Source organism: Hylobates moloch, unplaced genomic scaffold (genome assembly GCF_009828535.3).
Source record: "Hylobates moloch isolate HMO894 unplaced genomic scaffold, HMol_V3 SCAFFOLD_1, whole genome shotgun sequence".
In the NCBI taxonomy this organism is placed as follows: Eukaryota; Metazoa; Chordata; class Mammalia; order Primates; family Hylobatidae; genus Hylobates; species Hylobates moloch.
In genome coordinates, this window is record NW_026652276.1 from 139,313,617 (window position 1) to 139,340,308 (window position 26,692).

General features: G+C 38.6%; 1 pseudogene; it reads right to left on the reverse strand.

Moving 5' to 3' along the window:
- The window catches only part of LOC116812611 (probable C-mannosyltransferase DPY19L2), a 49,509-nt pseudogene extending 24,372 nt beyond the window's left edge, over window positions 1-25,137 (reverse strand).
- Window positions 25,138-26,692: the final 1,555 nt, after the last annotated feature.

Sequence of the window (26,692 nt, forward strand, 5' to 3'; positions counted from 1 at the left end):
ATGGTGGCAGGTGCCTGTAATCCCAGCTTATTAGTGGGTGCGGAGACAAGAGAATTGCTTGAACCTGGGAGGCGGAGGTTGCAGTGAGCTGAGATCGCACCACTGTACTCCAGCCTGGGTTACAGAGCAAGAGCCCATCTCAAAAAATATAAAAGTATTGCACCATGGTCAGAGAATCTTAAGTCTTTTAGTTGTAAAGGGTAGAAGCATAACTCAAAATAGCATTAGGTGGAAAAACTATATATTGTTTCAAATTATTGAAAAGGATCCTAGGGTAACTTAGAGAATTGAAGGAACAAATGCAGGAACCAAGGCCCCTGGAGCTGAAATTTAGAGAGGGAGAGAGGGAGGGAGGGAGAGAGAGTGTGTGTGTGTCTTTGTGTCTGTGTGTCTGGGATTGCAGGTGTCAGCCACTGCCCCCAGGCATTATGGGCCTTCTTTAAGCTGGGGCCTTGAGACTCTCTGTACTTGCAACTACATGTGATCTTTCAGGCCTGAAGGGAGTACCTTTCTCTACCTCCAGCAGAAAGGACTCAGATTAGCTCAGTTTGAGTTCTTTGTCTGTCCGTAAATTAGAAAAGCAGAGCTGGGATGTACTGTATTTCCAGGCTGTATTCTGTTATTGTGGGGAAGAGTTTAAGTCTTCAAGTCATATTTCTTGGGCTGACCTTAAGCAAGTTTCTTAGTTCCTCTGTACCCCCATTTTCTCATCTCTAGAATCAGGCCAGGTGCATTGGCTTGCACCTGTAACCCCAGCACCCTGGGAGGCCGAGGGGGGCGATCGCTTGAGCTCAGAAATTTGAGGCCAGCCTGGGCAAAAATACAAAAATTAGCCAGGTGTGGTGGTGCATGCCTGTAGTCCCAGCTACTCCAGAGGCTGAAGCAGGAGGATCGCTTGAACCCAGGAGGCTGAGGTTGCAGTGAGCCAGGATTGCATCACTGCACTCCAGCCTGGGCGACGGAATGAGACTCTGTCTCAAAACAAGACAAAAACCTGCTTTTGTAGTATTGTGAGGGTTAAAGTAGTCCACATACTTCATACCTTTATACTTTTAACTATTGAACGAACCTCTTCAGTGAATGAAAAAATTAAAACATCCAAGATTTATGCCCCACTTCCAGTCTCACCCTCCTCAGAATGACCATGTGCTTTACTCTGATACCATATTCCTTTCTCTTCCCAACTGCTCAGACTTTGCAAAAACAATCCAGTTTTCATTATTTTTATAATGTGTCTTCCTTATATTTACAGAATTCTCCCCTGAACATTTGAATTTTTTTCAGCACATTTACTATGCCAAACACATGGTAAAAACTTTTTAAATATTGAGTGTTTCCCAAAATGTATTTGATAACTACATTATTATGTTTTAAGATAAGATTATTATCAGAATTATTGCTGTGTTTAAATTATCTATAAAAATGTATTGCTCTAGAAAGAAGTGGTAGGCTGTGTTTTTATTTGTATAATGTAAATATAGGTAAATTAATTTTTGAACCAAATAGCTATAATGTAGATTACACAAATGGAGGCAGTTATAAAATTGCCTTAGAAGTAAAATTATACTGTGCTTATAGCTCTTTTATAACCATTTGAATGTGTTACAAAGTGTTATCAATGTGAGTGTGTTTTGTGGGTGGTTGGAGATGGTTGGAAGGATGGTTGATAAGGTAGGTCAGTATTTTCATTAAGTGTGTGCTGCTGCTTCAGGGCAGAGGCTGAAAAACTTAGATTTTTTTTAGTTACATGATTTACTACATTGCAGGCAACCTGGATGACACGGCATTTACTAAAGCAATTCACTGCTTTCTGGTGCTTCAGCACCCTTCAGTCTGAGAGCCCTGAAGTCTTGATTTGTAATTCTCCAGATTTCCTGTCCATCATAGCACTTCTTCAAAAACAGTGTATGTGGTCACCTTGAAATGTCAGTTCCCTAATAACTCCTTTTTCCACTCTTCCTCCACCTTACCATACACAGAGTTCTTTGGAGGATTGCCATTAGTTTCTTTAAAACAGAATAACTAAAATTAAGAATATTTAATATTATTCGCCACTTTAAGTGTCTTTATAAATATTTAACTAATACAGTTACTTTCATACAGTAATTTATGTGTTAGGAAAGTTACTTCATAAGCACTATCTCTTTTGAGCCTATGTCATAAGAAGTCGGTGGTAGAGTAGATAATTTCTTTAGCTATTATCTGGAGATGAGACTCAGAAGTTAAATCAACCACTTGTAGTATTTTAAGTGTGAGTTATTCTGTATTTTAGTTGTGAAGGGTACAGAATTGAATTAGCTTTTAATAATTCAGAGTCCTTTTCACACTTGGCTGCTTTTCTTTTCCTGTACAATTTTGTATTTTCTCTTTTGTCTTTTAAAAATTTGTTAGTTAAAAAAAATTGTTTAGTTTTACAATCCTCCCTCATTTGTATAAATCTCCTCTCAGATTATTCATATAATGAGTGTTGCCTGAATTTCATTTTCTTGTTAAAGCCTCTTTTGAGACCCTCTGACCTACCCTGTTCTGAATTGATTATCCTATGAGATCCCTCTTTGTTCATCCTCATCTTGGAAATTGCATTTGCCTGCCTCTCTCTTATGTTCAGTTTCCTGGTTCCTTGAATTTATGTGTCTTCTTTCTTGATGTCCTCCATTGTTTTTAGTTGATATAATCTCGTAGTTCCTACTGAGAAAGAATATGTGTAAGGTAAAAATTTTTTGAGGCTTCCATTCCTGAAAATATTTTATTTCTGCCCTCATTTTGATTAGTACTTTGACTTGATATAGAATTCTAGGTTGAAGTTATTTTCCCTGAGAATTTAAAATGTTTTGCCTTGTTGCCTTCTGGCGTCTAGTGTTGCTGTTGAGCACATAGATGTCATTATGGTTTTTGATCCTTTGTATGAAAATTTCATTATTACGTGCCTTGGGAGGGAACTGTTTTCATTCATTGTGCAACATATTTGGTAGGCTCTTTGAGTCAGCTGCTTTCTGTTATTTTTTTTTTGCCATTTTTTTCTTTGATGATTTAGATGTTGTACACCTAGAGTAATCTTTTGCTTTTTCTTTTTTGTCTTCTATTTTTTTATGTCTTTGCTTTGTGTTCTTTTTTTCTTTTGAGGGATTTATTTATTTATTTAAAGACAAGGTCTTGAGGCTCTGTCACCTAGGTTGGAGTATAGTCATGTGATCCTAGCTTACTGCAGCCTTGAGCTCCTGGGCTCAAGTGATCCTCCTGCCTCAGCCTCTTGAGTAGTTGGGACTACAGGTGCATGCCACCATGCCCAGATAGGGACTTTTAAAAATGTGATCTTATAACTCTTTTGTCAGCTTTTATTTGTTTCTGTAATTTTAATTTTTAACTTAATTTTTAATGTTTTTAAAATTTCTGAGGTCTTTAAAAAATAGTGTTTTTTAATACATTCCATTTTTGTTTTGTGGGTACAATATCCTTTTCTAAGAATATTACTGATACGTATTTACATGTGCATCTGTTTGTGTATATGTGTATTTACGTATGTGTACGTATGTATATGTATGTGTATGCTTTGTTCCCTTTCCTCATTACTCAGTTTCTTCCCACTTGCTTTTTCTGTTTGTTTGGCTTCATTCTTTTGTTAGGTATTTTCTTTAAATGTTTGGTGATCTTTGGCTAACTCCTGATACTTTTAAAGTGGGGGGCACTAAAAAGCAAATTGGAAGCTCTCTGTGCATATAGTGTCCTCTATCTGGGCCATTTTCTTAGGAATATTACTGTCTTTTTTCTTGGGCTGGTCATATTTTCCAGAAATGACTTTTCTTGCCTGGAAGACACAATCGTTTATGCTAGTGATCTAGGAGCAGAGTGAGAAGAAGATTGAGAGTCTTAATACTCAAAATGATACTTTCATTTAATCTCCATATTTGGTATCAATACAGGACCTCTGCCTTCAGCTATTCCTGTTGTCTGCAAGTGTAGAAACTTTTCCCTCTCCAAATAACAAACTTCTAGTATAGTGCCAGGGTTGGGGTTGCTTAGCTGCTGCAAGTCAGGGAGGACAACTGGGAGATCTCACAGCTCCTTACACAGACTGGCGATGAATCTTTCTCTTTTAGGCCTGCCTTCACCCCTGCTTCCAGGGATATCTTGTGCTTGCCAATTCTTGTGCCTGCTGTAAATCAGTTTGCTTCTCTGCTTTCCTAGTTCTGCAGTGAAAATTATTACTCATTAATTTTCTCTCCAGAGTCTAAAGGTACTGCTTTTTATTTCATCTTCTTGATTTTTTTATAGGCGCATTCCCTTTAAAAATTACATTTTTATCATTTTAGTAGGATGTTTGGACTAAGCAGAAACTAATGAATGTGTACAACTAGTTATCTTTACTTAGAAGTTTTCTTTTTTTAATTGCAGAAGAAATAAGAATTCACTCCTATAAAACTTTAGATGATGCAGCTGGGCATGGTGGCTCACACCTATAATCCCAGCACTTTGGGAGGCTGAGGCGAGTGGATCACCTCAGGTCAGGAGTTTGAGACCAGCCGGACTAACATGGTGAAACCCTGTCTCTACAAAAATTAGCCGAGCATAGTAATGCATGCCTGTAATCCCAGCGACTCGGGAGGCTGAGGCAGGAGAATTGCTTGAACCCGGGAGGCGGAGGTTGCAGTGAGCTGAAATCACACCATGGCACTCCAGCCTGGGCAACAAGTGGGAAACTATGTCTAAAAAAAAAAAAAAAAAAAAAAATTCAGATGATGCAAAAAAAGTGAAAGTAACTTTCAGTCCTCTGGTATGAACATGTTCAACTAGTCCTCTAATGAATCTAATGGTTTTCAAACTTTTTTTCTTTTTTTCTTTTTGTTTTTGAGACGGAGTCTCACTCTGTTGCCCAGGCTAGAGTGCAGTGGCACCATCTCAGCTCACTGCAACCTGTCTCCTGGGTTCAAGCAATTCTCCTGTCTCAGCCCCCCAAGTGGCTGAGATTACAGGTTTGTACCACCATGCCCGGCTAATTTTTGTATTTTTAGTAGAGACAGGGTTTCACCATGTTGGCCAGGCTGGTCTTGAACTCTTGACCTCAGGTGATCTGCCTGCCTCGGCCTCCCAAAGTGCTGGAATAAAGGAACTGTGTATTAACATGTTAACAATTCATAACTGCACTTTTTATGACATTTTGAAAATCTATAGTTACAGAACAATGGGTTTTGTTAAACTGTATCACATTTATACTTGCAGAAATTATTTCATTGTTATTAGTAGGAGTTTTATTGGTTCAATAAAATTGGCAAAAGTGAAAAAAAAATAGAAATTTATATCTCACAATTCTGGAGTCTAAGAATTCTGGAGTCCAAGAAAGTCCAAGATCAAGGCGCCAGCAGATTTAGTGTCTGGTGAAGGCTGCTCTCCGCTTCTAAGATGGTGCCTTGATGTTGCATCTTCTGAAGGAGAGGAACACTGTATCCTCACGTGGCAGATAGTAGGAGAGTAAGAGAGCTTTAATCTCACTCATGATGGGGGAGTCCTCATGGCCTAATCACCTCTTACAGGTCCCATTTCTTAATACTATCACATTGGCCATTAAGTTTCAACACCTGAATTTTGGAGGGGACACATTCAAACCATAGCAGTACCCATTGGAATTTCTGGATTGCCAGCCTCTTTAACTCCAAATCTGAGAAAATTAGTCATAAAGAGAGCACATGGAACTCATAACCATGTTGTTCTTTGGGTCTCAAGTCTGTCTTCTCTCTACTTTTCAGAGTCTTCTTATGTTTGATTTGTATATAACTCAAAGGGTTTTCAGTTGTACTTCACGGGAGTAATCAGGAAAAGTACATCCACTCCATCTTCCCAATAGCAAACATTTGTATTACTTAAATATTTATATATTGTATAGGCAAGAGAGAAGGCAGTGCTGTGAGGGAAATGTATGGCACTAAAATGAATATGTTAGAAAAGAGGAAAAAAATCAATAATCTAAGCTTCCAGTTAGGAACCTAGGAAAAAAAGAGCAAAATAAACTGAAAGCCAGTAGAATCAAAGAAATAATAAAGAGTAGAAATCAATGAAATTGAAAATAGAAAAATAATAGAGAAAGCTGTATTAGTCTTTTTTACATTGCTATAAAGAAATACCTGAGGACTAGTAGTTTAGAAAGAAAAGAGGTTTATTTTTGCTCATGGTTCTGCAGACCATACAAGAAGCATGCATGGTACCAGCATCTGCTTCTGGTGAAGACCTTAGGAAGCTTATAATCATGGTGGAAGGCGAAGGGGGAGCAAAAGAGAGAGAAAGATTCCAGTGGGGAGGGGGCAGGTCAAGACAGAGGGAGCAAGAGAGATGAGTGAGGTCCCAGATTCTCTTAACAATCAGATCTCACATAAACTTACAGAGGGAGAACTCCCTTATTACTGTGGGTCGGGAACCACGTCACTCATGAAGGTTCCACCCCCATGACCCAAACACCTCCCACTAGATCCCATCTCCAACACTAGAGATCACTTTTCAACATGAGATTTGGAGGGAACAAATATCTAACTATATGAAAAGCCAAGGGAAAAAGGGAGATGGTTCTTCAGAAAGGTCAATAAAGTTGACAAACCTCTGACAAAAAGAGAAGACACAAATTATCCATGTCCATATCAGTGAAACAGGGGCTATCACTGCAGACTCTGCATACATCAAAAAAGATAATAAGGGAATACTGTAAACAACTCTACACATTTAAATTTGTCAATTTAGATGGAATATACCAATTCCTTGAAAAACTCAAACTGTTGCTATAAATAAAATCAATATAAAATAGATCATTTAAATATTTCTATAACTATTAAGAACTTGAATTCAAATGTAGAAATTCTTCAAAAAGAAATTTTAGACCCAGGTATTTTCACTAGAGACTTCTGCTAGAGATTTAAGAAAGCATTAACATCAATTCTATACAATCTCTTCCGGAAAAGAGAAGAGGAAACACTTCCCAATTCTTTACCTCAAACTAGTATTACCTTGAAACTAAAACCAACAAATTACCAACAGTATCAAAACAAAGTAAACTTCAGACTAATATCCCTTGCAAATATAAACACAAAATTCCCAAACAAAGTTGCAAAAATAGATTTCAATAATATATTAAAATAATTATATACCATGACCAAATGAGGTTTTCTTCAGGGATGCAAGGCTGTTTCAATATTCAAATACCTCATATTACATGTTAACAGGCAAAATAAGAAAAATCACATAATCATATAAATTGGCACAGAAAAAAAATTTGAAAGAATTCAATACCCATTCATGGTAAGAACTCTCAGGAAAAAAAAAGAAAAGGGAGATTTTCTCAACTGTGTAAAAATCACATGCAAAGAACTTGTGGCTAACATTATGCTTAATGATTAAATACTGATGCTTTCTCCTAAGGCTGACAACAAGGCATGTATGTTCACATTCACCACTTATTAAACACAGTGCTAAAAGTTTTAGTGCAAAAGGCAAATAATGGAAATAAAAAGCATACAGATTAAAAAGTAAGAAATAAAACTGTCCCTATTTGCACATGCCAGAACTATGTAAAAAATCCCAACAAATCTAAAACAACAACAAAAAGATAACCACAACAAAACCCCTAGAACGAGTGAGTTCAGCAAAGTTGCGTGATAAAAGATAAACATAAAAAAAGTATTTTATGTGCTGATGATGGACACCAAAATTAAAATTATAATTCTATTACATGAAAAACTTAAATGTATATCTAGCAAAATACATATAAGACTCAGATGATCAAAACTATACAATGCTGATGAAAGAAATCAAAGGTGATCTAAATAAATGAAGAGACATACCATGTTCATAAAATAGAAGATTCAGTAAGGATGTCAGTTCTTCCAAAATTGATTTACAAATTTAATGCAATTATTATCAAAGTCCCAACAAGATTTTTGTAGATATAGCATGTTGTAAAATATATATGAAAAAGAAAAAAAGAACCTAGCCAAACCAATTTTGGAAAAGAATAAAGTAGGAGGAATCAGGCTACTTGATTCTAAGACTTACTACATAGATGCATTAATTAAGACAACTGGCCAGACACAGTGGCTCACACCTGTAATCCCAGCGCTTTGGGAGGCTGATGTGGGCGGATCACTTGACGGGTGATGTTCAAGACCACATTGGCCAACATGGTGAAACCCAATTTCTACTAAAAATAAAAAATTAGCTGGGCATGGTGGCATGTGCCTGTAATCCCAGCTACTCACGTGGCTGAGGCATGAGAATTGTTTGAACCCGGGAGACAGAGGCTGCAGTGTGCTGAGATCATGCCACTGCACTCCAGCCTGGGCAACAGAGTGAGACTCTGTCTAAAAAACAACAACAACAAAAAAAACCTATATGGTATTGGCAGAGGGGTAGATGCATAAATCAGTGGAAGAGAACAGAGAACCCAGAAATAGACCAATACAAAATGTGTTCAACTGACATATTTGGCAAAGGCACAAAAGCAATTCAGTGAAGGAAAGAAAGGAAAGATCCACTTTCAACAAATGGTGCTGGAGTAATGAACATCATATGCAAACAGAATCTTGACTTAAATTTCATTCAAAATGGATCAGTTAGATATAAAATGCAAAACTCTTAACCTTTACAAAAAATGCAGGAGAAAATCTTTATCTTTAGGGCTAGGCAAAGAATCCTTAGACTTGACACCAAAAGCACAATCAATAGGAGAAAAATGGACATTCTGGACTTCATAAAATTTTTAAAATTTTTCTGTGCAAAAGACCCTGTTTAAGAGAATGAAAAGGCAAGCTACAGACTGGGAAAATATGTTTGCAAGCAATATATATATAAAGTAATTAGCATCTATAATATATAAAGAACACCCTAAGATCCAAAATTCATAAAACAATTCAAATAGAAATGGAGCAAAATACATAAAGACACGTTTCACATATGGATAGCAAATAAGCACAAAAAGATGTACATCATCATTAGCCAATAGGGAAATGTAAATTAAAACCATAATGATACATCACTACATATGTGTAAGAATGAGTAAAATAAAAAATAGTGACAATACCAAATGCAGGTGAGGATACAGATAAACCTAATTTTGGTTGTGCTTAGGTTGTATCCATTGACTAGTAAGTATGTAGCACAAGGAAATTTGCATAGTTTCATTCATTCAACAAATATGATATTGAATCAACTCCATATTCCAGGAAGTAGGCACCTGGGATACAGCTAGGAAATACATAATGGGCACGGGAAGACAGTAGAAAACAAGGTCATTCGCTGAGAGTGAAAGCGGGAGAGGAGGTTTGGGATAACTGGAGAGAGAAGATATGAAACAGGCATCAAGGGGTTAGCAAAAGTAGGGCTCAAGGACCATATCAGGATCTGTGGCCTATTTTTGTACTAGTAATGTGAAAAGGACAGTGTTTGTCACCTTTCCCCCAGCAGTTTAAGCTAAGAGAGTTTAAGACATAGGAGAGATAAGGAAGAAGGGGGGTGGGTGGGTTTCATGCTTTTCTCTAAGTGGCTCCTGTTCTCCCAGACTTTACCATGGAGGATGCTTTCTGAGCACTCTTGCTAATCTTTTGTCAGCACCTTATGAGCTCTGTGTAAAAACGTCTGTAAGTAATTGTAAATTCTCTTACTAAACCATACTAGGCATTTACCGACTGACTGGTGAACAATTTGAGCTGAATTCTTTACCATTGTGTCTAGTGGCATGGCCCGTGTAATTAAATGCTTGTTTCTGTTCTCCTTGCAGGTGCTTTTTCTTTTTAATTTATTTTGGGTTATTTGATTGTCCTGTGTGACCTCAGCTCCGACTGCTTCAGGAAAAGTTGTAAATTTGAAGACTGGCTTTAGTTGTTGTTGCTGCTGACGTTGCTGGAAGGCCACGAGCAATGTTCTTTTCGGCTTTCTACATCCAAGGGAAAGCTGACCCAACATGATTAATCCAACTCTCCATTTTCTCCGTGTTTGTACTCGGGAATCTGATTATAGCTGGAGAAACACAATTCTGTTGGCTGGTTTTGTTCTCAGTTCAAGACCATTAACCTCAAATGAAGCCCTTGGTGCTGCCCAAGAAACTCACATTATATCCCCAGTCTATTCATTCTCCTAGATAAGAGGTCAGCAAGCTTTTCCTATAAAGAGCCAGACAATAAGTATTTTAGGCTTTGTGAGATAGTCTCTGTCTCATACTCTTTAATGTGTTTACATTTACTCCTAGGTTTGCATATGCATGTTTGGTTTGTTTATTCATTCATGCATTTGTTTGGTATTTATCTTTTTTGATGTTCTCTGAGTTTCTTGGATCTGTGGTGTGGTATCTGTCACTAATTTTGGAAAATTCTCAGTCATTTATTTTTCAAATATTTATTCTTCCTCATCCTTTCCTCTCCCACTGGGATTCTAATTATGCATATATTAGGATATCTGATATGGTATCACAGCTCTTAGATGCTCTATCGTTTCCTTCCTCCACTTTTTTTCCTCTCTGCATTCCTATTGACCTATCTTCAGACTCACTGATTATTTCTTCTGCTGTGCTGTGTCTGCTGATGAGCCCATCTAAGGCATTTTTTACTTTTTTTTTATTTCTAGCATTTCCCTTCGATTCTTATAGTGTCCAACTCTGCTAAAATTATCTATCTGATCTTGCATATCATCTGTCTTTTCCATTTGGGTCTTTAAAATATTAGTCATAGTTACTTAAATCTCCTGTCCAGTTGTTCCAGTATCTGTATCTTCTTTGGGTCTGGCTGATGACTGCTCTGCTCTTCGGACTGTGCTTTTTCTTACCTTTAGGTATGCCTCATAATTTTTGCTGAGAGTTAGACAAGTTGTATAAGACAGTAGACATAGAGGTCAGTATTTTTATGCTTGAAAATAAGAACATCTTTCTTACTGTTAGGTCTTTATTGTAGGGATTTCTGTTAATCTAGTTGGGGGGGCTGGATTTGAAGTTTGTAATTGCTATAGTTACCAAAGCTGGAGTTTATTGCCGCTATGGACACTAGCGATTTCAAATTCCTCTAGTGGTACCTTGTTTTGAACTTGGTTTTGGGTTGTCCTTTGTGCTGCTCTCTAGAAAGAAAATGCCGTGCAAAACTCACTCAGTCACATTCCACTGTGATTTTTACCAAAGGCTTGTTAATGTAACGGGGGAAGAGTGACAGGTTTTCTGATGTTCCAATTAAGCTTCAATCTTAGGCAGGTACTGTGAATTTGGGACTTGGGGGCTGTACCCTTCATAAGTGTTCCCTTCTCAAGGAATATGATTGTTTTTTAACATTTAGGTTTTTTTTTTTCCTGCCTGTTCTCTTTCACCAGCTTCACTGGATACCCACCAGTGTCCTCAGACAATGGGTTTGATACTGTTCTCCCTGCAGATCATGGCTTTCTTTTCCTTAGGAGAGATTTCACAACATGGGTGTGAGCGGAGTCTGAGCAATGATTGCTTTTCCTGTCCCGTAGCCAGCACCATAGGGAAAGCTTTCTCTAAATACTTCCCCAATCTTCCCTGACAGAGCCTGCTCACCTTCGCATTTCATGCCAGCTCACGCTAAGCCTGTAGCAGTTCATTAAAAATTTCTGGTTTAATCTTTATACCAGCTTATATGGCATTCAAAAGCATCTATCTCAGTCAAGCAGTTCCTATTCCAGAATGCTCACTTCCTGTTGCTTTCTGCAGGCACCTGTCCTTCTTGAAATTTAGCGTTGGTTGTCTTCTGACCTCAGTTTTCTGAAGGGTTCAAGAAAAGGTTTTATCTTGCAGTTTGTCCAGCTATTTTCCTTGTAGGAATGAGAGTGTCATCATTCCAGCTCTCTTCATCACCAAACTGACACCTGAAGCCTCCGGAAGCTAAATAAAGAATTAAGAGTTCTTTATATATTAGGTGTATTAGCCCTTTATCTGTGAGGTATATTACAAATATTTTCTCCTGGCCGGGCATGGTGGCTCACGCCTGTAATCCCAGCACTTTGGGAGGCCGAGGCGGGGGGATCACTGGAGGCCAGCAGTTTGAGATCAGCCTGGCTAACATGGTGAAACCCCGTTTGTACTAAAAATACAAAAATTAGCCAGGCGTGGTGGCACGCATCTGTAATCCCAGCTATTCAGAGGCTGAGGCTGGAGAATTGCTTGAACCCGGGAGGCAGAGGCTACAGGGAGCCGAGATCACGCCACTGCACTTCAACCTGGGCAATGAAGTGAGACTCTGTCTCAAAACAAACAAACAAACAAAAAGAAACCAAACAAATATCTTCTCCCAGTTTGTCAACTATCTTTCGATTTTGTTTATTTCTTTTCTCTTTTAAACTCTGCCCGGTTTTGCCTTTCCTATAGTAACCCCAATAAAAGCAGAGGCCTAGGCTTTACCCTCAGTACTGCTTCCGCCTGACCAAACTATCTCTCCTGTGGCTCTGTGTGATGTGACTTGTCCTCTTCTCCAAGGAAGTATTACTCATAAATTCTTCTTTCAGTGGCACTGATGTATTTGTGTCATCACTCAGTCAACCGCATAAATTAAGACCTAGGCACAGAACAACTCTGTTTCTATAAAATTCTAGAAAATGCAAACTAAACCATAAAGATAAAGAGAATATTAGTGGCTTCCTAGGGATGGGATGTGGGCAAAGAGAGGCGAAGGAAGGAGGGATTACCAAGGAGCACAGGGAAACTTCGGGATGAGGGATATGCTCATTGTTTTGACTGTGGTGATGGTTTTACAGGTGGGCCAAAACTAATCAAACTTTACACTTCATCTATATGACCATAATATGGTCATATATGATGCTTCATTTAATTGACCATATGTCAATTATACCTCAATAAAGCTGTTTTAAAAACATTTAGGGTATATCAACTGGAAAGTAAAACTGTTTTTAATTACAGACTATATCATCATGTGCATAGAAAAATCCAAAGGATTCTACAAACAAGCTACTAGAACCACTGACTTCATCAAGATGCAGGTACAAAGTTAATATTCAAAATCAACTATATTTCTATACAAAAGCAACAAAAATGGAAAAATAACAAATTTTAAAATAATACCATTTATAATAAAAGAGTACTGGGGAAGACTGTACATTGAAAAATACAAAACATTGCTGAGACAAATTAAAAATAATCAACAAAATGGAGATCTATACCATGATCATAGATTAGAAAATTCAGTATCGTAGAGATGTCAGTTCTTCCCAAATACATGTACAAATCCAACATAATCCCAACCGAAATCCCAGCAGGTTTTTTTTTTGAGAAGTTAATAAGCTGACCCTAACATTTAGATAGAAATGCAATTTTAAAAAGGAAAAAAAAAAGTTGGAGAACTATCTACTTTCAAGATTTATTGTGAAGTTACAGTAATCAAGACAGTGTGGTACTGACATAATTATAGATCAAGAGAATAATAGAGTCCAGAAACAGATTCACACATAATGTGGTCATTCAATTTTCAACGAACATACCGAGACAATTAATTCAGTGGGGGAAAAGACAGTTACCACAATGGAGCATTTTTTGGCATTCTGAAAATGTTTTGTAACTCAATTGTGGTGATGGATATATAGCTTCATACATTGGTCAAAACTCAGACAATGGTACACTCAAAATTGGCACATTTTATTACATGTAAGTCATACCTCAAAAAAGCTGATTTGGTGACAAAGATTTATATATGTTGTTGGTAGAAGAAAAAATCCACATGCTTATTAAACATGGAAATATATTTATCCCCATAAATAATAAGAGAAGAACAAATTAAAACAAAAAAGCATATCACAGCCATCATAAGAGTAAAAATCACAGGGTCTGACAATTCAAAATCTAATAAGGATATGAGAAAATTCTAGACAGCAGTGTGAACTGCTACATTTGCTTCAGACAGCAATTTAGCAATATCTGGTAAAGCTGAAAAAGCACACACTCTGTAACAGCAATTCCACTTCTAGGTATATATCCTAGACAAAATATTGCACATATAAGAAGAAAACCATACAAAAGTGTACATTTTATATTACATTGCTTGTAATCGACAAATTAGAAATAATATATTAAGATGGGGAAATACATAAACTTTAGAATTCATAAAACGGTTAAAATTAAAGAAATGTGTATATACAGAAAGTTCAAAAATACAATTTTGAAGAAAAAATCCTACAGTGACATATACAGTATGAGATCATTTATGTGGACTTAAAGCACATAATAAATCAATCTGAAAACAGAGATTGGATGGATACACACACCAAATTTTAATAAAGGTATAAGTTGGACTAGAAGCAGAACAAAGGTGATTTTAACTGTATTTATAATAGTTTAATTATTTTAAAACAGCTGATGCAAAAATGACAGATTAGCATTTATTTATTTTAGATGGTTGGTCACACATATTTGAATATTATTTTCTAAGTCTCTGTAGTTTTAAGCATTTCAAAATCTAAAGAATAATTTTTAAAAGCTATAAAAATATGAATAAAGGACTAGAAATCAGTAACTTTTAATTAATATGCTGGATTCTGAGACAACTTTAAACTCAACAGTGGTATTTACCATGGTGTCAAATTTAGCATTTTTCTTGAGTTCACAAACTGAGTTCACTAATTTTGTCTGTTTTTTAAATTTCTAGCATTTACAGGCTACTATAACAACCATACTCTTTTAGGCTAAGTGTTGGAAGATAGTAATAGATTTCTGGCTGAAAAAGAAATCCTACTTTACTAACGTAACTCCAAGATCACTATTCAAGCTCGTCACTCTCACTGTCCCTTCACGTGGTCATCGTGCCCACCTACGAGGTGTCCAAAGCCAAAAGCCCATCCCCATTTAGAACCTTTTTGGCTCCCATGACTCTCTTTTCCATTTGGCTTGTCTATTACCCTGGCCATTGTTTACACACTAAGGTTCATTCTTTGAGTTGATGAGAGAAGAGTCTCTGGGGTCTTTAAATTTTAAGAGAGGAACTTATGATATTGTACTCAACTATAAGGATACACACAACTAATAAACCTGAAAGGTCCCCTGTCTTTCTTTTTAACAAGATTGTTCTTACTATTTTTATCTGATAAAAAGGATCACTCTACAAATATTATTTGTCTCAAATTATGACTCACCTCTGGATAAAGATGGAAGCATTTTACTGTATTAATTACAAGAGGATATTCAGTAAGCCTGTCATTCATAATCATCCACAGTGCTTCCAAAAATGAAGGTGCTTCAATAATGGTCTTGAAGTAGGAATAATAAAGTCCCTTTTTTTTTTTTTTAAAAAGGCACATATTGTCAATGTAATTAAAACTTTAAAATGTTTATTTTTATCACTTCTTTAGAACTTTTTTTTTTCTGAAAAAAAAAAAAAGGTCAGTAATAAAACTTCCTAATTACTCCTTGCTATTTTGCATTCTTGGACTTTAAAAAGCACGTATTTTCAGGTGATCAGTGTACTATTCTTTCAAATTGTCTATAGGTTTTCAAACCTAAAGAGTTGGAGGGATGGTCCAATGATTTAAAGAGTTTCTCTAATGTTGTCTTAAAATGTATAGACAGTGTATGTTTAATTTTACCAAATCTGGGTTTTATCCCCCACATTTGAGATGCTTGAAGATTGACCTCTGATTAATTCTGTCATAAACAGGGTTGCCTTCATGCCTCTATACAACTTTGCATATAGAAAATTACTTCTTTTTTTCCCGTGCTCTTAGGAAATAAAATATAATGACCATAAGCATCATGGTCAAGGAATCCAATGCTTCTAGCTTATTCATAGCTCCATCTAATCCTCTGTACAAAGTGAAAGCTCAATGTCGATTGACTATTGTTGCTCACAAATGCTGTGTACTAAAAAGCAGATTATTTTAGTGTCTTACACTTCAGCATATAAAATAAAGTCTTCATTAGGATAGTAAAAGTGCTGTTGAGTTTAAATTCATGGATTAATCTCAAGGATCTAGAACTAGAAATACCATTTGACCCAGCCATCCCATTACTGAATATATACCCGAAGGATTATAAATCATGCTGCTATAAAGACACATGCACACATATGTTTATTGTGGCACTATTCGCAGTAGCAAAGACTTGGAACCAACCCAAATGTCCACCAGTGATAGACTGGATTAAGAAAATGTGGCACATATACACCATGGAATACTATGCAGCCATAAAAAGGACGAGTTCATGTCCTTTGTAGGGGCATGGATGAAGCTGGAAACCATCATTCTCAGCAAACTATCGCAAGGACAAAAAACCAAACACCGCATGTTCTCACTCATAGGTGGGAATTGAACAATGAGAACACATGGACACAGGAAGGGGAACATCACATACCGGGGCCTGTCATAGGGTGAGGGGAGGGGGGAGGGATAGCATTAGGAGATATACTTAATGTAAATGACGAGTTAATGGGTGCAGCACACCAACATGGCACATGTATACATATGTAACAAACCTGCATGTTGTGCATATGTACCCTAGAACTTAAAGTATAATTTAAAAAAAATTCGTGGATTAACAACAGCATGTTGTGTCTTATTTCCCCATCAATTTCTTGTTTTCACTCCTAAAATCTAAAAGCAAAAAAGGGCCACATTGTTTAAAATGCACTCTCCCTAAAAAATGCTATATGCCATAATCGTATCTGCCGCATCCAACACGAGTAACTACTAAATTAAAGGTTTGTTTTAGCTGATGTCTGAAAGGCCATTACCTCATAGTTGATTGGCAAAATATGAGTTCATAAAGAATTTTCCTTTCTGCTTAGGAGGATAACAAAGCAATACAATAATTAAAGGATATCTAATATGCAAAAGTCTATATGTAAGGAAATATTAAATATATAAATAAGTTACTAATAACAGCTATTGTTTTGTGTTAAGTATTCTGCTATGTGTTGCCTTTCATTATCTCCCTTCATTTTCCCTAAACCCCTCTAAGGTTGGCGTTATTTCTATTGAGCAGATGAGATTACTGAGAATCTGAGAGGTGACCTGACTAGCCATCATACAATAAAGCACAGAACTGCTATTAGAATCCAGCAATCTGTCACCAAAGTCCAGACCCTGCCACAGTTACACTCTTTATTTAATACTAGTTTATATTCTGTCTTTGGAAATACCTTTAAAATGTTCAAATGTCATACATATGTTAATGTATCCAATGCTTTGAAACTTTATAGGGGCAATATAGGGATGAAAATTAAAAAGCAGTGACTGAGGGGCCTGGCATAGGCAAAATCATAGAGACAGAAGATAGAGCTGGGTGTCATTAGTGTTTAGTGGGTGGAGTTCCTGTTTGGGATAGCAAAAGGTTCTGGATGTGGACAGTGGTAATAGTTGCAAGACAACAAGAATGTACTTAATGTCACTGAATTGTACGCTTCAATGATAAACATTGAAATTTTTTTATTAGAAATTTAAATCTAAATTTTACCACAATTTAAACAAAAAGCAATGGTTAGAGTGAGGAGAGTCAGTTTCAATGCTTCACTAGGCCCCCGACCAGCTGCGAGCAGATCTGGAAGATGGATGGTTGTGGTGTCTTCTAAATGTAAAACTGCAATTTTGGCATTCGCTATCCCACTTACTCCTCACAATAATTATGTGAGATGTGTACGGCAGAAAACTCCATTTTAAAGATTAAGTATCGAAAAACAGAAAATTATTTAAAATTTATATCAAAAGTTATCTCTTAAAAGAGATTATCTTGAAATCAAAAGAGAGCCAAATAATAATCATCATCAGTAAAAGACCCAGTAAAACATGGGATCTCCCAGCTGTAGCCAAAGAGAAAGCAATTTCTGATAACATCTCATTTCATTCCCCTTTATCACTTCTTCAGTGCTTTCTTTGTCCTCCTTCCTCAGCTATTATAATTCATCTTTATTATCTTAAAAAGTCTGCATTAGAAAGGGTGAGAGATAATGAAATAAGTAACAGAAAAATAATCTCAAACACTTTACTATTTAAATAATAAACCTGGGTTATAGCTTACAAAACAGTGCAGTTCACCAAAAGCTGGTTTCAATTCCTAATACATTTCTACCTCATAGTCTCACTATTCTTAAACCACAGATTAATTCATTAGAAGAAATCTAACCATTTCAGTGCGAAAAGTCATCTAAGTCATCTCCCGTTCCAAAGATGAGAGGTGAGAGAAATGATGATCATTTTCAAAAAGTGTTACTAAATGTAACCTAGAAAAAAAATGAAGTATCATATTACAGTGAGAACAAGTTTCAAAACCAACACTAAAATAAGCGATAAGCAAAGTAAGAAAGCCATAAAAAAGAAAATAATAAATTGTTATAATGTTAATTTTATAATTTGCTTACTAACTTGCATGTTTTTAGGCATTTATAATCCAGTATGGCACACACCTGAAATTCCTTAACTCAGTGGTTTTTAAACTTAATTGTGGTGGGGTGCGTTGGTTTACGCCAGTAATCCCAGCACTTTGGGAGCCCGAGGTGGGCAGATCACTTGAGGTGAGGAGTTCAAGACCAGCCTGGCCAACATGGTGAAACCCTGTCTCTACTAAAAATACAAAAATTAGCCAGCCACGGTAGTGCACGTCTGTAATCCTGGCTGCTAGGGAGGCTGAGGCAGGAGAATTGCTTGAACCCAGGGGGCGGAGGTTGCAGTGAGCAGAGATCATGCCACTGCACTCCAGCCTGGGCGACAGAGTGAGACTCTGTCTCAAAAAAAAAAAAAACACCTAATTATATATCTAAAATTCTTGTGGCTTTTTTCCCCCTCCCTTCCGTCCCAGGCCTCTAAATCAGAACAGAGGCAGGTTAGTGTTTGTTTTTTAAGTTTCAAGTGATTCTAATGTACCAGCCTTGGGAAATACCTCCGTAACTGTTGAAAAGGGTTCAGAATATAATTTTAAATAAAATTACTTTAGATCAAAGCAGACTTACAGTAAGTATAATATCACATAAGGGATCAACTTGCAAGTGCCAAAGAATACAGGTGTGTACTTGAAGACCTTTTAGTAGTGAAACTCAACAGCTGTAGGCAGTGAAGATAGAAGCATATGTAATAAACAAAATTAGCTATGGTCAACAATTATGCTATAGCTAACTTAGTAATCAGTACTTTCCAGTGAAGTTGAAAATAAAGCAAAGTTCCATATATTAACCCTGTTTTCCACTAACCCTTCTTTACATGTAGGCCATATGCCAGGATACCAAAAACTGCAGGAATATTCCCTACCATTGCAGCCTCAGTTCTAATACCAAAATCTCTCTGCAGACTAAATATCTAGAGCAGCACTGTATCAACAGAACATAGGGGCAGATCTCATACCTCCCAAGGGTAGAAATTGCTGAGCACAGGTAAAAATAAAATATTGCAGAGGGAAATATTATTTTACAAATTTTTATAAACACTTTTGTAAAATAATGTTCACAGGCTTGCACACTGAAAGGCTCAAAGTCATTTAATTCTGCAATTAATAACCACTGCAGAATCTTTGTCTTCTTTTTTACCTGATTTCCAATTGGCAGGTGTTACTAAAACTTTATCACCAAAGTTTTTTTTTTTTTTTTTTTTTTTTTTTGAGCCTGTCGCCCAGGCTGGAGCGCAGTGGCGCGATCTGGGCTCACTGCAGGCTCTGCCTCCCAGGTTCACGCCATTCTCCTGCCTCAGCCCCCGAGTAGCTGGGACTACAGACGCCCGCCACCACACCTGGCTAATTTTTTGTATTTTTAGTAGAGACGGGGTTTTACCATGTTAGCCAGGATGGTCTCGATCTCCTAACCTTGTGATCCACCCGCCTTGGCCTCCCAAAGTGCTGGGATTACAGGCGTGAGCCACCGCACCCAGCCATCACCAAAGTTATTTCACTGGCTGGGTGTGGTGGCTCATGCCTGTAATCCCAACAATTTGGGAGGCCGCAGGTGGATCATTTGAGGCCAGGTGTTTGACACCAGGCTGGCCAACATGGTGAAACCTCGTCTCAACTAAAAATAAAACAAATTGGCTGGGTGTGGTGTTGCACACCTGTAATCCCAGCTATTCAGAAGGCTGAGGCATGCGAATCACTTGAGCCTGGGAGGCAGTGAGTCAAGATTGTGCCACTGCACTCCAGCCTAGGAGACAGAGCAAGACTCTGTCTCAAAAAAAAAAAAAAAAAGGAAAAAAAAAGTTATTTCACTAACAACATATAATTACCATAAAATAAAGGAGGGTTTTAAATGAACTACACATGGAAAATACACTAGAAAAGCTAGATATTTAAAGAAACATGTAGTGAATTATTTGGTAAAGCAAAACTATTTTAATCATAAATTACTATTCCCTTAATGCATCTATTTTGTAAATGCTGCTTCACATATGAGGTTTGTAAAAATGCAAAATATACATATAAATTGGTGCACATAAAGATGTTCTACAAATACAGCCAGAAGTTATTGTTTTACTGTATGCAAAGAGTGATGGCAATTTTTAATTCAAATGTTTTTAAATATTTCAAACTCAAACTAAATCTTACCAATGTAAAATTGCCACAAAGATGGCTGGAATAAAGAAAAAAAGTTATTAAAAGCTACTTTATTATAAAATACCATTAAAACAAGTATTTCAAATGTATTATTTTACATGTCTAGGAAAGATAGCACACAAAGCAAGACGGCCAGCTAATCCTGTCTCTATGAACATAGGAAAAAATCCAGGACACAAAGCAAATTCTGAACAGAGCTTATCTCTCTGCAGCGGGGCTTGGCAAGCAAAGGGAGAGACTTGAAGAGGGTTTTTTTACTTCAGGTAATTGGTAAGAGTGATGGAATTATGGAAGATTGTGACCTTTTTTTTAGTATTATTTTCTATTCCTTTATATGACATTTTTTAAAGAAGTAAATATATACAGTATGCTTCAGCTAGTTCTAACCAAGAGGAGCCACTCTAGATCAGTTTTGCTAGCATTCATCAGAAGACAATTAAATGCAGGCAATCACTTCCTCAGCGACACATCTAAAAGCCCCATTGTGCAGCTCAACCCTTGATGAATTGCAAGCTCTTTGCAAGTGCCCAGACCTAGGAGCTACTAGATGGCCTAGGAGACTAATCTGGAGTCACCTGTGCCAGCATCCCATGTATATATAAGACTCCACCAGGGAGCTGGGAGACACTGCTCTGGGTATGGAGCTTTTACAGGAGCTGCAAATGCAGCTTGTGCCCCTGTTTGGTTGGGGAATTGCTTGTTTTCAAGGATACCATGGAGCTGGGGAGAGAAGAGTGGGGAATAGAACAAGTTAAAGCACCACAAACTTTGCTGTTCTTATAGAAGTTCAGCAGCTTTTCTTGAACTGATGTCCTTTAGATTATTGTAAACCTTTGGTTAATTTCCAGAGTTTTAAAGAAAATGATTTTGATAAGTTTCCAAGTATTTTCACTGTCGTCATGGAGGAGTGCATTTCCTTGGCTATTCCAGAAGTCCTACCTCCCTTCTGAGATCTTATAATGGTATTTCTTATAGTTATCCCAAATATACTTGGCAAGTCGTCTTATAAACCACCAATAATAGCCTGTTAATTCAAAAATTACTCCACTTGGCTAACAAAATAAATGCAAATTAATTCAATAATTATTGAAGAAATTAAATTTTTTAAAATTAAAAAATTGCAATGTTGAAATTCTCAACCATGCTTATTCAGATCTTTTCCTATATTACTGTCGTGGGCTTATCTTAAATACTTCTCAGAAGATTTACTTGTTTTATACCAGGATAGGCAAAATATGGCCCATGGTGTGTTTTTTGGACTGTCTGCAAGCACGGTTGCTATAATTTTTAAAAGGTTGAAAAATTTAAAAGGTTGTAAAGATGCTCATTAACTGTTTATTAGGCTTCATTAATTTTAAAATATACAGAGACTATCCTATTCAACTATATTTGTATCCTTTTTCTAATTCTCCTAACAACTATATACACTGGCAAAAATGCTTCAGATGATATATAAGGAAAAGGTCAAATATACTTCCAAATTCATCCAGCTTTCCAAAGATGCTCAGAATCTTTGTGTCTCTCCCTCCCTTAACCCACATACCACATCTGAAAAAAAAAATGATATGGTGTAATGATGCCAGTATTCTAAATGCTTGAAGGGCTTATCACATGCCCTTTCCAAGCTGTGACAGAAGCATGTCCCCTGGACCCCGGCATCCTATCAATCTCACCTCTGAAAGTGACCCAGCCTCATACTTCACTGAAACAAAGACCATTGACACCAGCACTCCTAACTTCTTTTATCTCCACTGTAACATTTCTGCACATAGTAATCCTTGCTTTTCTACTCCCTGCCATCTCAGAAAAGGAATTCCCTCTCCTGTTTTCCACAGTTAGCTTCTCAAATTTGTGCCTTTAATTCTACCCCTCCCAAATATTCTAAGACTTGCTCCACTAATTATTTCCTCTCTTGGAATCTTAATCTCATCCTCTTCCCTTGATCCTTCCCCTCCGCCTTTTAAACTCCTAGACCTTAAAACACTCTCTGCGATCTGACAGCCCTTCAAACCAATATCCTCCCCATGTCTCTCTCTCCCCTGGTTCAATGACAAGATCTTTGGCCAACTGCTTTCTACTAAGTTCCGTAAGTTTTTTTTTTTTTAAATGACCAACAACCTTTTAGTTATCACAATTCTTTTGCGTCTTTCTGTAGCATTTGGTTAGATTCTTAGATCTCTTCCCCTCTCATCTTTCATCACACCAACTTTCCCAGTTCTATTTCTGTGACTACTCTGATTTTATCTGGTGTTTCCTTTTCCTCTCATCTCTTAAAACCAAAAGTTTTCCCCAAGTATCTGTCCTTTGCCAACTTTTCTCTCTTGGCAGTTTCACTCACTCTTAAAGTTTCGGTGCTCATGTCTAGAGAGATAACTCCCAAATCCAAAACCTTCATTCCTGAACTTTCTCCCTTCCCAGGCTCCTCTTCTACCAGGCCACTCATCCAGTCCTGTCAAATGTCTCCATCAGCTCTCACCTGTCCTCTCCTCTCCATGTCTGCTGTGGCTACCCTCGTGAAGACTATTATTGCCTGGATTCGAGTGCTAGTTTTCCAATTATTCTTTCTGCTCCCTTTCTCAGTCTCTCTCACACACTGCTGCCAAGTTAATCTCTGAAGCTCACTTCTGATCATGTCACTCTATTTAAAAATCGTTTGGTGTCAACGTTGGGAATGTGCTATATGCCACTAAACTCTTCACTTTAAAAGGATTAATTTTATGTTATGTGATTTCATCTCATTAAAAAAATTTTTTTTAAAGAAAAGAATTAACGCCTTCCTACAGATGAAGTTCAAATGCCTTACACCTAACCTTGAATTAGACTCTCCAAGGCTGGTCTCGATCATCCTTCTCAACTTATTTCCTACTACTTCTTTCTTGTGCCCTTCATTTCAGCCTACTTGGCTTTCATGTTTTCTGCCTCCTATGACTTTGATCATGCTGTTCTATCAGCCTCTGACACTTACTGATCTCAGCTCCACATATCCAAATATAAGCCTTTTGTCACAGTTCGAATCTCACCTTTTCCTAAAAGTCTTCCCTGATCTTATTTCCCATTTCCCATCCTAAAGCACTTGTTCACACTTCTGAACTCCCATAACACTCATGATAGTGACGCATTATTTCACCCAACCCTAGGGTTCCTTCAATGCATGAGACCTTGGTGCACTGGAGCTTGTATTGGGGATGGCAATACGGCTTGGTTTCCAGGACCACGTTGATTCCGGATGTGGGATGTGTTCACTGGCATAATTAGATATCTGATAAAATCCAAGTCTGAACCTCCATCATTCCTCAAGTACTGTTAACACTTCAAGTGTGGGGACACATTCTACTTTGACATCAACAGTCAACTTACAGTGAGAAAATTATAATAATTGACATTAAGAGACATTTATCTATGACAGTTTATATCAGCAGCCAGTCTGACTTAGGGCCAGGCTCAAAACTGATTCTACACCAACGGCAACAACATTTAAGTTCCCTCTTATGCTACAGAAAATGAAGCGAATGAGGGAAAGGGAATGGGGGGAAGAAAAACCCTTCAGGTGCATAAATAAGGAAATCTCCCAATTGTAGGCACTGAAGCTCCACAGCAAGACGGAAGTCAGTCGGACAATATATATCTGCTTTGGCCCTATTTCCATTATAAATGTTCTCAACTAATTTTTTTTTACTCCATTTTATTCTGCTTTCAGGTGCTGAGAAACATAATGTCTGTTCCCCAAGAGCCAGCTAATCATTTTTACCAAGTACGATAATTGGCTGCCCTGATTCAGATAACATTTCCTTATTGTGACATAGGGGTGACTACTGTCAGAAAACCCTGAAAATGTTTTAAAACAAGAACTAATGGGGCTTGGCGATTCTTGCCACGCTTTTCCAGAGCTGGGACCTTGCTATTATTTGCTACTAGGCACCCACAAACCCTTGCTTGTTAAACTGATCTCCTTCAAGACTCAAGAAAAGCGCCATGCGGCTCCCTCCTAGGGCTCTCCTGACCTTTTCCTCACCAATGCCGAGAGTGGTCCTGCTGGAGAACTGACTAGTCTGCAGTTGGTGCACCTTTTCCCGGAGCTGCGCCAGGAAATTATGGATCAACTAGAAGCGGCCAAGAAGGAGGGTCTTGGCGATCACATCCAGCTATTTAGCCATCTCAGACTGCGGAGCTCCGCGCTCCCCCTGGCAGGTTCCCTCCGCCTAGGGTCGAAAGCTGCAGAGGCAGCCCCAACTCTTCCACCTCCTCCTCCATCTCTCGCTCCCAGGCTTGGGAGGCCCTGCGCCACCGCTTCGACTGGCTGGGTTGGGAAGATTGAAACGGCTGAGACTCCACTTTTGAGCTGACTCCTCGTTTGCCCGACTGTTTTCTCGTAGTGCCTGTTCCGGTCAATTTCTGGCACAGTCCAGCTTGAAATGGCTCTTGAGCCTCCGCTTTTGAGCTTATTCCTCGTTTGCCTATTTTCTTATAGCCCCTGTTCCAGTCAATTTCCGGCGCAGCCCAGCCCAGTCCGGGGAGGTCTGGAAAGGCCTGACTCGCCTCGCAGCCTGAACGACTTGTACCCACCGCCTATGCGGACCCGGATGCGGACCTCCCGGTCCTCTTGGCGACTGTGGGGTGGGGGGCATGCTGTTGAAGCCGTTCATGCGGGCAGTCCCTGCATGTCCCCCCACGTGCTCCCCAGTGCAGGCAGCACCCCCGCCTCCACGCTTCCCCGAGCGTGCAGCCTTTGGTGAGGGCAGCCCCACACGCAGCCCCCCACACCCTCCCCAGCGCCTGCAGTCCCCAAGCCCGCATGGGCAGCCCCCACCTTGCGCACAGCTCCACGTACAGCCCCCCACACCCTCCCAGCCCCACTGGCGCAGAACCCATCACCGCGCGCCCTTCACGCGCTTCACTGGGAGTGCAGCCTCCCCAACACGCAGCTCAATGCAACCTCTCCACGTGCTCCCTAGGGCCTACAGCCTCCTCTTAACTTCTTTTGCCAGGCCCACACATACCTGCCTGTGGGCTGAGTGGATTGGCAATGACAGTGGTGACAGCTGACATTTACTGAGTACATGCTATGTTCCAGATGCTGCGTTTCCATTTCTCCGATGAAGAATCTAAGTCTCAGGGCGTCATCCAAAACCATACAGCTAATAAGCAGTAGAGTTGGGATATAAGCCCAGGGAATTTTACTCTAGAACTCACAGTATTAACCACAGTGCTCTCTTGGCTTATATTTCTAAGGCACATGCTGTAACCACTTTTTTTTTTTTTTTTTTTTTTTTTTTGAGATGGGATCTCTGACACCCAAGCTGGGGTGCAGGGGCGCGATCTCGGCTCACTGCAACCTCCGCCTCCCAGATTCAAGGGATTCTCCTGCCTCAGGCTCCTGAGTAGCTAGGATTACAGGCACATGCCACCATGCCCGTATGATTTTTTGTATTTTTAGTAGAGACGGTGTTTCGCCATGTTGCCCAGGCTGGTCGCAAACTCCTGACCTCAGGTAATCCGCCCACCTCGGCCTCCGAAAGTGCTGGGATTACAAGTGTGAGCCGCCACGCCCTGCCTATAACCATTCTTTTTTTAGGGAAGTGTGGTATATGGTGCTACGCTGCGTCTGTAGTCAGGATTTGAAGAAGGGAGAAGGTATTTGCTTGTGAAGAAGGCACCATGCATTATGCTCTGTAGTGGTGACTGGAGAGAGAGCTGGGAGGGGCACAGGCAGCAGGGTCCCTGCTTAAAGGCAGTTACCTAGTTTGGAGAAACTTAGCTGGATAGTCAGTTGTTACATGCATTTGGCAAGCACTTATGGTACACTGTAAAGAGGCAATGTGTCTAGCTTGTTAGAGGGTGGGCTCTGGAGTCAGACTCCTGGCTTTGAACCCCAACTTCCTTGCCATTTTCAAATGACACTGGAGAAGTCGCAAAACCTATTTCTGTCTCAGATTCCTCCCCAGTAAAAGTGGGATATTAATAGTACCTCCTTTGGCTTGATATGAAAATTCAATGAGTTGATATATGCAGAACATCTTAGAACAGCGACTAGCTTAGAGTAAATCTTCAGTAATTGTGAACTGTGAATATACTATGTTTTTGGCACTGAAGCCACGTCGTGGTGAGTAAGACAGTGCCTGACCTCAAGAAGCTCAGAGTCTAGTACTGGAGACAGGTAAACAAATACTTGCAAAGTGTGTGGTGTGAGAGAGGTGTGAC